We start from the raw sequence: 8527 nt of genomic DNA on the forward strand, positions 1-8527 counted from the left end.
CACAGTGGGCATATACTCCTGTCCCTTATGGGAGTAGGACAGGTGGATAAAGTGGTGAAGAAGGCAAATGGGAATCTTGCATTTGTGAGCCAAAGCAGAGAGTTTAAGAGCAGGGAGCTGATGCTGGAACTGTATAAACCATTGGTTCGGTCACAGCTAGAACGTTGTGTGCAGTTCTGGAATTGACTTTACAGGAGTGATGGAATAATGCTGGACAGTGTGCAAATGAGACATACCAGGAGGTTGACTGGGCTGGAGAGTTTTGGGAATGAAAGAGCTTGAACAGATTGGGGATGTTTTCCTCAGGGCAGAGGAGACTGAGAGGGGGACAAGATTGAGATGTAGAAAACTATGAGGAGCATAGATAGAGTAGATGGGAAGAAACCTTTCCCTTGATGGAGGGATCAATGATCATGGGGACATTGATTTAAGGTAAGGGAGAAAGAAATTTAAATGGCATGTGACGAAAGACCATTTCATCCAGAGGGAGGTGGGAATCTGGAGCACTCTGCTGTAAGAAACCCTCATAACATTGAACAAGTATTTAGGTGTGTACTGGCAATACACAAGGCTCTGGGCCAAATTCTGTGAAAATGGAGTTACACGAGTGAGGAGGTTTTTTTTCTGATGAGCACAGAGTAAATGGGCCGATAGCCTTTCTCTGTGCTGTAGCCATCTATGACTATGACCCAAAGAGGATCCATGCAATTGTCAATAATTGGAGTTGAGTCTCAGAAGCCAAATTGTGAGGATCTCCTGCTCTATCAGGCTTCAAAAAGCATGATTTGGGTCTGAAAATTATCATGGTTCAGTCATACTATTCCATGAAAGTTTTAAAAGTTTTAGCACAGTCAGGTTAATTTTGAAAATAAAATGAAGAATTACCAGGAGACAAAGAGAAATAATTCCCATTTTAGCAAAAAGTAGATGGTGAAAATAGCCAGGTTATCATTGCAAAGAACACTCACAAGCACAATGTGTGAATTGTTTTGTTTTGTACTCTAACCTTTGTCTGATTCTAAGTTCATAGAACCCCTACCTACTGTATGGCCCAACAAGTCGGCACTGACCTTCAGACCATCACAGCCAGACCCGTTCCCCTATTATCCACCTAATCTACACATTCCTGAACACTACGGGCAATTTAGCATGGTCAATCCACCTCACCTGCACAACAATTGACTGTGGGAGGAAATCTACGCAAATGCGGAGAATGTGCAAACTCCACATGGTCAGTTGCCCAAGGGTGGAACTGAACCCAGGTCCCTGGCACATTGAGACAGCAGTGCTAACCACTGAGCCACCATGCCACCCCAAATTATGATGGGCTATTGCAAATATCTACTTCCCCTTCAAATTTTGTAAAATGTGGTTAATTCCTCTGTTCCAGCAGACAGCGTTGGGGATGAAGGAAAATGGGCAATTTAAAAAGAACATATCATGACATTTCTCCACCAGATTGATTTGACAATAATATTTAGCTGTCCAGTCACATGGAGATCATGTTCCATTGAGTAGATTCTGTACAAATTCAGGGCTAATTCACGGTGTTCCCAGAAGTTCATCCACAGCTCACTGATGTGAACAGATCAAGTAGCGCCTTGTGGCGCATTTTGTCTGGCAGTTCGAGAGGAGCCACTTCAGCAGAAAGATACATGCCATGTTGACTGTGTCTCAGTTTTGAAACCTGCAATTATGTGTGAATCTAAGCCAGTGAAAGGGTCTCCCTGAGATTCCAATTGAGCTACTGCTCTGAATCATGTTAATTGTATCATTGTTGTGCTACTGCTCTGAGTCATGTTAATTGTTTCATTGTTGTGCAGATCACCAAGCACCTTCTTGTTACATTCACAGTGTGTTTCAGTGCCATCCACCACACCCTGTGCCGTGGCAGAATCTCTTTGGTTTCTCAGCTTCTGGTTTGTGACACAGAGGCTCCTCCTGTGGTCCCAATATGAGATGACCTGCCAAGTGTTTCTGAGCCAATACTGATGCCAGTAACTGCTTATGAGTTGGGGTCCTGAAGTACTTGGGGATAATCTGCATTTACTGTGTTGGTCTGCAACTCAACTTTCCAAAGTATGTGTGAACATTGGACAGGTACTGGATATATCTAAAAGAATTATTAATGGTAAAATGAAAGGTCAACTGTTTTGGTGCAAATAATCTGGGATGATGTGAATTATTTGAGACATAGATAATGACGTCCCATGGTGCAGCTATGGTAAGGAGTCGCTAATGTCAGAGATTCATTTAATAAATGGTCGTTACAGACGTCACTGAGAGAATGTGAGGTACATTTCGAAACACCACATTGCTGAACAAAAATCAAACCCTAATTATAAAGCTAGCTTAGGTTTATGTGGTGAATGAAGGGGTGGAAAACAAAGTTGATGCAGCAAACAACATTACACTCCATCGACTAGAAAGCTGTGCAATATATTTATCTTCAGGCAGCAATATCACAACAACAGGCTGTCTCTTTGCTCATAAAGTGGCGAAAATTATGTGCTTTCCTGGTGAGACATGGACCACACGTCCTGGCATTTGCAGAATCTGCACTTGAAATTGCTGTTTGTTTTATTGCAATGCTCCACGGTGAATGATCTGGAGCAATGGGAGTATCATTTGCTCTGAGCAGTTGGCCCTGGGTTTGAGTGCCACCTACTCCAGAGATGTGTCATTACATTTCCGAACAGGTTGATTAAAATATGTCCACAGACAATGGACAAATGCCGGTGGGGATGTGTCCAACAACAATTAATGCAGCTTCCAATAATGATTCTTTCCTCAATGAGGTCAGACCGGTCCAGCCACAATTTAATTTCGGTGATAAACATCTTCTGCCAACGGGGAATGATAAAGCTGTCATCATTCATGAGCTCAAAAGTTGAAGAAAGAAAAACAACTTCCACAATGTTACAACATCAATCTCCCCATGGAGATCACACAAAACATCATAGAAAAGCCCCGAGAATGTGACACTTTGGAGTTGATGCTTGCATATTGTCTGCAGCAAGGAAGGGTAACCACTGTGCACTGAACATGCATCTGCCAATTCAATTAGCCAGGAAGGTTTTCTACATGATCCTTGCCATCATTGGTGTTCCTGGTGAGTCTCCATAATTATTGACAATTTATGGAAGAGATTTCCCCTGTTTTCCTTGTTAATTGAGCGTTTTGCATTCTGATACGGAGTTCAAAGTTATACTCATGCCGGAGTTGCTTTGCCTCAACTCCTTTAGCAGGTTTACAACTATCTCAAATGATTGCATTTTGTGAAATATTATGAACTCCCGAAGCACACGTCAGACTGGAGGCTACCTTGAGGAAAGGAATGATTGGAAATGTCAGTAAGTATGGAACTGCAATAGATTTTGGTTACTAGCTACAGTGGATCTAATGACCACAGTGTTCGCACATTCCTGTCAGCAGTTGTTGTGATTGTAGCATATTAAGCCCTTCTTACTTTAGGGAGCACTGTGAGAAGGGGGTTTACAATCATTAATTTCCTTTACACTGTGTGGTTTTCAGATTCTGTTTGCTATTACTGTTCAATGTTAAGAATCACATTGTTGGCAAAGGAATGCATGATAGATGGTAGAATTCAGGGAAGCACTGAGGATCATTGGTGCACATGAACATCTGAAGGTAGCAGGACAGATTGATAAAGTGCTGAAGTAGGCAGAAGGAATATTTGCCTTTATAAGCCAAAGTATATAGTTTAAGAGCAGGGAAGATCTGCTGGAACTGTTGGTTAGGCCACAAATAGCGTATTGTGTGCTGTTCTGGATTCCATATTTTCGGAGTATTGTGATTGCATTGAAGAGTGCGCAGAGATTTCCAGGATGATTCCAAAGTTGGAAGGTTTTCGTTATGAAGTGAGATTGGATAGACTGGAGGTTTTTCCTTGGAGGAGGGGAAACTGATGAGGGATAATGATTCAGATGTATGGGGCATAGACAGCACAGAAAGGAAATAATTTCCCCTTTGTGGATGGGTCAATGACAAAGGGCATTAATGAAAAGAGGCACAGGATTTAAAGTGGATGTCGGGGTTTATTTTTCCATCAAGAGTGCGGCAGCAATCTGGAACTCACTGCCTGTAAGTGTATGAAGGCAGAGCCCCTGATAACAGAGAAATCTTTAGATGTGCACTTTTAAAGGTAGGGCTCTGGGCCTAACTTTGGAAAACTGGATTAGAATAATAAGATGGCAGCATCAGAGGAGCAAGAAGGTTGACATTTCGCGTCAGGACATTGTTCAGAAATGGGGAGGGGGTAGGGAGCTCAGAAATAAATAAGAGAAAAGGGGTGGGGCTGGGAAGGTAGGTGGGATGATGATAGATGAGTGCAGGCAGGGGCTGGTGGGGATTGGTGAGTGAAGTGGCTGGGGTGGATAGGTGGTAGATAAGATGGAAAGGTTGTGCGGGATGTGAGGGAGGGTTGGACATGGGATGAGGCTGGGGGTGGGAAGTTTCAAAACTGGTGAATTCCATGTTTAGGCCATCAGGCTGTCTGCTCCCAAAGCGGAATAGGAGGTGCAGCTCTTCCAGTTTGCAGGTTGTGACATTGTGAGACTGGAGGAGGCCCAGGATGGCCATGTCACCCAGGGAGTGAGGGGGACAATTAAAATGGTTGGTGACTGGATGGTGTTGTCATTTGTCTTGTACAGAGAGAAGGTGCTTTACAAAACGGTCTCCAGGCGCCCGGTTGGTCTCACTGATGTAGAGGAGGCCACACTGGGAGCAGAGGATACAGTGGACTGAATGATGGATGTGCAGGTGAACCCCTGTCTTGTATGAAAGGTTTGCTTTGGGCCTTTAATTCAGTTGAGGGTGGAGGTGTACGGGCAGATGTAGCACTTCCTGCAGTTGCAGCAAAAGGTGCTAAGTATGGTGGTGTTAGTGAGGAGTGTGGAGTGGACAAGTGAGTTGCAGAGACAATGGTCACGATAAAAGCATAGATTCAGAAAATATTACCCTCCCCACCCTAATCTGCCTTTCGTCAACTTTCCTGTTCCTTTGAAGCTACCTGGCCTGCTGTGTTCCTCCAGCTCCACACTGCATTCTCTCTGACACCAGCATTGGCAGTTTGTACTGTCTCCATGATAGGAAGGGAACTGTTATTGAGCAGCAGATATGGCAAGGTGCAATTTTTTATGTGCTACAGACCTCTAAGACTCCATGATTTCTCCGACTCCTATGTGGCGCATTGGCTTTCTGACCACTATATCCTGCAGAGCTACTGATTCCAACAATGACCCTGACTGTATTTGTCCCAAATCTTGCTGTTAGGCATCTCTTTCATTGTTGCAGAATCGTTGCCACCTCAGCAACTGTGTCAGCAATGCAGCTTTCCACATCAGTTCCTTTGAAATTACAGCTGCTCTCTAGATTGAGAATACAGTCCTCTGGCATTTCAACCTGTTCAGCAACTTAAACCATACAATGCATCTTGCTTTCGCATCTTATTCCACGAGTTCTGGGCATAGACTGGGTCACTCTTCCATCATTTCTGTCATTTGCCTTCTTTTTAACCCTTGTTTTATTGCATCTTCCTCCCTTTATTCTGCACTTACAGGGCCACAAAAATGTCTGTGCGTGGGGCTGAGATTAATCACTTCATTGAATTAAGTTGCCAGTACAGAAGAAATCATCTGGAACACAGAAGTGACGATATTATCTAGACAGATTATTTTGCTGAAGGTGAGCTGTGGGTCTGCCAGAAATTCTGATCAACAGCCAGTTTCACTCAACATTCTGCCTTTGTTTATGTCTCCTACACCTTTACATTTTATACTGAATCATCAACAACATGTGACTGATTTGCTAAAACTTGCAGGAATCCACATTGAAACTAAGGAATTAAGTGTAATTTCACTACTTATCTTCAAAGTGTTGATAATTGAGGAGATTTAATGCAGCTTTTCAGGGGTTGGCAATGGTGCAGTTTGGCATTCTGTTTGTGTTGTCTCTATTTCAGGGCATCCACAATGTTGATTCAAACAACTGGGTCTGTCTCTCATTCTCCGTCATATATTCAGATGATTGGGGTTCACTGTTTGACCAGATTTACTTTGGTCCTGCCTCCCTCAGCATTCACCGTGATTATAAATGAAGAATTTGCCCTGCTTGGAGATCACATTTCAACAGCATGCATTGTCACTGTGCGGGATCATCATCCCTTTGTACTTGAAATGCATCTGCCTTCGAACCAATCACAAAAAAATTGTCTTGCTGTACCTTCCTCAGTATCCCTTTTCTCTGACATTACAATTAATTTAAACCTGCTCAATTTTGATATTTCATAGCGATGGCAACTTGTTTTCCTCCTCATAAGTTGATGCTATAGCTCACGACAGAGAGTTTCAAGCTTTCGGGAAGGTAAGGAATGTCCTACATTTAACTCCTGACCCACAGCAATGTAACTGAATCTTAATGGTCCCTGGGAAATTAGCAATGGGCCATAAATGTTGGCCGAACCAGAATTTCCAACAACCCATGAATGAAGAAAAAGAAAAGAGTGGTTCAGGTTTTAGCACATCCCCTTCGTCAGCCGATTCTCATACTGTCTTATCCAGTTATGTCGACTGTCCTTGAGGGAATTATAGGCTGGATGTGGTGCATATTCACCCTGAGAAGAGTTACATGTTTTCGTGGATAGTTTTCTGATTGATATCCTAGATTCGATTTGCTGTTCACTGGTTACCTGTTTCTATTCAAGGTAAAAATTGACAAGTTGTCGGATTACAGTTTTATTCACATAAATTAATCCCACCTGATTTTATTTTGATGTTTCACTACAATACAGATTGTTTGGGCCCTATATAGAAAATAATGCTCGTTAATATCCAATCGTTTTTCCATTCTCTTTCTGAAAGTAAATTCCATGGCAATTATGATCCTGTCCCAGGGAAAGTGTGGCCTCACTACCAGCACGACACGGTATCTGGTGGCCATGGCAGCAGCAGATCTACTGGTCATTATCAGTGAGGTCATGTTGAGACAATTGCGTTATTGTTATTACCCATTATGTTTCCTGGACATCACTCCTGTGTGCAGTGTTATCAATGTCCTGATTTGTGCGTCCATAGACTGTTCTGTCTGGTTCACCGTCACATTCACCCTTGATCGGTTTGTCAGCTTTTGTTGCCACAAACTGAAAACTCAATATTGCACTGAGAAAACTGCATCTGCAATTCTATCAACAACTGGCATTCTGCTTTGTTTCAAAATGTTCCCAGGTATTTTAGGTTTGAGCCTGTAAAGATAATAAGGAACATACCATTTTACTGCAGGAATAAGAAAAGCTACTTTACTGACTCTCGTTGGATTGGATTCAGGTCATTTGCTGTGGCTTTAACCCCATTGGTGCCATTCTTTTTCATTGTGTTCCTCAACATTCTGACAATCGGACGCATTTTATTAAAAGTCAAGTGCGTAAGGGACTGAAAGGTCAAAGTAAGGAAGAGAGACAGAGTGACCCAGAGATGAAGAGGAGAAGTAAGGCAGTGATTTTACTCTTCACTATATCCGGTAACTTCATACTTCTCTGGCTGCTCTATGTTTTATATATCCTTGATGTCCCAGATCTGTACTTAAAAGGTGATGACTACGACATCTTTGAACATGTTGGATACATGCTGCGCAATCTAAGTTGCTGTACAAACACCCTTATTTACATGGTGACTCTGTCCAAGTTCAGAGCTCAGTTCAAAAGAGCAGTGACCTATCCAGTTTCCCGAATTATTGAAATGATCACTGCATAAATCTGACAAAAACAGAAAACCCAGTGGGTAAGGGGCAAGAAGAGACCATTGAGGACCAAAGGCAACCGTTCTAGAAATGTAAATCTGTCAGACAGTTATGAGAACAGGGAGTATTCAGCAACCGTTAAGAGGACAGAAAAAAGTGAAAATAAGAACACAGGCTTCCCAATTGAAGGAGAAGTGGGAACGTTTCTGTTCTGAGGAATGGTGACCAGACCTGAAACATTAACTTTGATTTCTCTCCACATGCTGCCAGACCCTGCTGAAGTTTTGCAGCAATTTTGGTTTTGATTTTTGTTTAACATTGGGGGGACAAGTGTAAATGAGCTGGTGGTACTGCAGAGAGCAAATATGGGTGGAGCAAGGGCATGAATCAAGTTTTACCCAGGATGGTCAGAAGTAAAGTGGCAAGAGCAGGGTCTCTGCTTCATTCTGCACCAGAGAAAGCGAACTCTGAGCCAAAGTGTCGCCTCCAGCTCTGCTTGTTCTATTGCAAGCTTCTTGCATCCGGGAAAGGAAAAAAAAAACAAGTTTGTTGAATGGAAATGGAAATCAAATGGAAATCAGCTAGATGCTGGACTGTTTCCTTTGTCAATAACAATGGCCCCAAGCATTAAAATAATTCTGATTCTCACAGCAGTAGTTGATGCTGGGGGGTGTTCTTTTCTCCAGATGCCTAGTGAGACTGCTTGGGCGATTGGAAGGTGGTAGCGGGGAAGATGGGGGTAGAAAGTGGGGTAATCTGGGCAGATTGTATA

Source organism: Stegostoma tigrinum, chromosome 46 (assembly GCF_030684315.1).
Source record: "Stegostoma tigrinum isolate sSteTig4 chromosome 46, sSteTig4.hap1, whole genome shotgun sequence".
Taxonomy (NCBI): Eukaryota; Metazoa; Chordata; class Chondrichthyes; order Orectolobiformes; family Stegostomatidae; genus Stegostoma; species Stegostoma tigrinum.